We start from the raw sequence: 3,766 nt of genomic DNA, 5'->3' as shown, positions 1-3,766 counted from the left end.
AAATTTACGAGAAAATTAAAAAAACTAATTATTATAAATTTAAGAAAACGAACTCTCCAAGCGCATCGCAGCATTGACATTTTTTTAGTTTCACAAGAGAGGCAAGTTTAGACCCTCGAGCATTTATGTTATGACCATCGTTGCAGATCTTCAGTAATGCCAATGGTATTTCACATGCCATAGTTAGTTGACCCAGAAATTGACCATAGATGGGAGAATAACTTCCGCTCGCAGCGCCCAATTATCGTAGTGGTGAGTTTTGGTACGAAGTCTTTTTCGTATATCCGGAAACCTCAGAATAGAAAATCTGGTTTCATTTGGACCACTACACGTCCTCCAGACAGTGCGAATTACTATACTTTACTGTCATTACGGGCATTCGATATATATTGCAGCTTTGTAAGTAAACTATATACTACCATTCTTTACCGTTCGACCATCTGTTGTGAAAATGCCAATCTTTCATAATAGGTATGGATAAAAGTCAATACCTATTTAGAAATTTCGCAAATAATGAATTATTTGGCGAGATCTCTGAAAGTTTTATTTATTTATTTATTTAAAATGTTCTTTTTTATTTATCCGTATTTTATTTCTTAACAATTTCATAGAAATAAAAAAAAATCTTCAATAGGGTCTTATTATGTAAAGGACTTGAGTTCTCTTTCATAATAAGCGATTATATAACGTTTATAACAAAGATAAATTTCTTATTTTTAATATAAGGTATATATTTCATTTTGACAATCTTAACAATAAGTACAGTCTTTCCTTTATTTTTTAAATTCCATATAAAAACTTAAAATAATCGTTATTCACTTGTTTTGAACTTTTGACTTTTAACAATTACTCTTTCTCCTCCTGTTTTAGTATAAATAATGCCAAATTTTCTCTAATTAATGTCATATAATTGGATTGACAATGTAATTTTTTCATAGTATTAACAATAGAAAAACACAAAAAGAAACATTTTATTGTTAATTTGACAGTTTTTGAAGTTAAAAATCTTTCATTCTGAACCAAACTTGCATTTTTTTTGAATGACTTGCAGAATTCCGGCGTTAAAATTTAATTAAGGAGTGTCTTTGTAACTAATTATGAAAAATGTCTACCTACCTTTATACGTACTGTACTTTTTAAGTTTTAATTTAAATTCTGTTAATTTTTTAAAATATATGACATACAATAAGATAATAAAGTAATTTTTAGAAAAAATTATGCCATTCTCAATGAGAAAAGTAAAAGTATACTTAGTAACTGTTGTAGCTAAAAATTAATAAATAATTAACCCGAGATAAGCTACATTATTTGTTTTCTGGTTCGCATCTAATAAATAAGCTGTTCGCATTGAGTTTTCTTCAAGTGTCTAAAGGCTGGTTCAGCGCAGTATTGCATTGCAACAAGTGTTTTCGGACAGTAAATTCACGTGCCAGAACATATAAAGTGTATTTTTGCTCTGCTTGAAGAATATCGCAAGCCAATAACACAATATTTAGAGAACGTCATCAATATAGCAATAAATGAGACGTGTGTGCTGGACACACGCAATCGATTCGGCAACGAATCAAAGACTTCGTTGTACAGAGCTTTTGAAAACATGGCTGTTAGAGAGGAGACAATTGATAGTATTATACTTGTTATAGGAAATAAATGCCTCTATAATCGTGAAGGTTATATAATAAGTTGAAAAAGTAAGGCCCTGAAGTGTATTGGTAGTATAAATAACAAGAAGTTATTCCACAAAAAAGCGATCTCTATCGTGGAAATTCACCTCTCACTAGTCAGGATTTGGACCATCACACCTAAAATCAGGATGGAACCAAAGGGTCCAGCTACCAATCTTAGGTCAATAGCTGCGACCCTCCTTCCTTTATTATGAATGTTATAAGCTTGCTTACACAATTACTCTGAAAATACATAACTTTTAAAGTGTTATAATTAAGCATACTTTTTTATAATAAAGTTAATTAAATTTCTTTATAATTATGGCAAACTTTTTTATTTCATATGCTACATCATCAATTTATTTAAAAAAACACAAAAATATTATTAATTTAAGAAAGCCATTAAGAAGTTTTAATTATTAAATCGTCAAAATTATTATAGTAATCCAGAATAAGTGTAATTACCTTTATAAATACATAAATAATAATAATAAAACATTAACATTCCGATAATCAAATTGTTATCCACCAGTAACAAGTAGTTTTTCTTCTAGTTTTACATTCTGCGATTAAAACATTTTGATAGTTTGCATATATTAATAATGTGCATTTTTACATTTTCTTCAAAAAATTATTGATACAATACCTAAAATATATGAATCTGCCAAGATTATAGACAAATTTTGCTAATCACGTGGAATAAGCATGCTTAATCCTAACGACACCCTTGAAAGATATGGATTAGAAAATGTTTATATAAATATCCGAAGCTTAATTTAGAGTAGAAGGAAGGTGGATGTTTGAAGTATATCGAACTGATTTTTAACTATCTTCACTTAATAAGTTTAAAATGATTACTTATTAAGTAGAAATCCAACAAGTTGCTTAACTTTCTCAGCAAGAATTGGTGGCGCCATCTGTCGTCATACTTTGTTTAAAAAAGCTTTTATATTTATAACAATTATAAAATGGCAAAAAGCTTAATTTTGAGGGTAGGGATGAGTTTTATAAAAACAAAAATTGTAAATGCCAATAACGAGTAAAATCGTCATTAAGTGTGATCCTATTACAGATACACACGCTCCCCTTTATCTCCCTCGACTTTTATTCATCAGAATTAACAAACTAACCTCTCAATAAAATTTTAGACAAAAACAACAGGAGTTATTAAGCTTCAAAGAGGGTGGGTGAACAAGTGATCCCCCTACATACAGAAAAAACCCGCTTTCTTTTTTTTTGCATTTTTCGACGTTTCAAGGTCCTTGAGTCCAAAAATATAAAAATTTTAGGAAGGCCATTTTTTGACCAATCGCCATACTTTTCCTCTGTTATATATATAACATCAAGGAAAGTATAAATAACTTAATACAAATACAATCGAAAGTAAAATTTCGATTTTAAACTTTCAGAGAATTCTTATTCTTGAATATTGTAGAATTTACTTAGTAATTGTCGAATAGAATTTTTCAAGAAGGAAGTGAGACTGGTACACTTGCCACATCGACCTGACCAGCCATCGATTAAGGTGTGGAAACTTTTTTATACTTTACTGTAGTTATCTTCTTTAAGTCTGCGATTACACTTTCTGGATATTGTGGAAATGCTTTCCTTTCAGCTGAGATTTCACTTTTAGAAAAAAAATGTGAAGTTTACTAGAAGGAAGTTCTTAGAGTATACGAGATACTATTGATCTGTTTGATCCGTTATTTTTATATATATATTTTTTTTCTACAGTTTCCTGATAGAAAACACCTTATGTGTATATTATGACGAGGAAAAAAATCTTTCCTTCAGAGTTGTAAGAATAGAAACAAACAAAAGACTCGCGCTCGATAAGTCGAAAGTTCAAGGAATGTAATGTATATTAATCAAAGTAACTAGAAAAAAAGAATAGAGAATGCTAAATTAGAACTTATAGTCGAAACTAATTGATTAGAGACTTCTCCACGACAGCTGTACGATGCATATTGGAGTAATAATGATAATACATTATAGTATATAATGTACCGATATTAACATTATAATATAATGGTTATTAATATCAATAGTAATATTATAATATAACATTGATATTTATATATTAATTTCTAATAAAAATAAAT

General features: G+C 29.1%; 1 protein-coding gene across 1 annotated transcript in view; it reads left to right on the top strand.

The window, feature by feature from the left end:
• Positions 1 to 316: 316 nt before the first annotated feature.
• The window catches only part of LOC111634248 (octopamine receptor Oamb-like), an 86,143-nt gene continuing 82,693 nt past the window's right edge, over positions 317 to 3,766 (top strand). Inside the window, exon 1 of the mRNA XM_023378979.1 lies at positions 317 to 399. The gene's annotated coding sequence lies outside the window, so the exon portion shown is untranslated. The remainder of the gene's footprint in view (positions 400 to 3,766) is intronic.

The sequence above is a fragment of the Centruroides sculpturatus genome, unplaced genomic scaffold (genome assembly GCF_000671375.1).
Source record: "Centruroides sculpturatus isolate CEXI.00-Female unplaced genomic scaffold, Cexi_2.0 scaffold792, whole genome shotgun sequence".
Taxonomy (NCBI): Eukaryota; Metazoa; Arthropoda; class Arachnida; order Scorpiones; family Buthidae; genus Centruroides; species Centruroides sculpturatus.
Note: the sequence above shows the minus strand (reverse complement) of the source record. Positions and strands in the feature narration are given on the sequence as shown.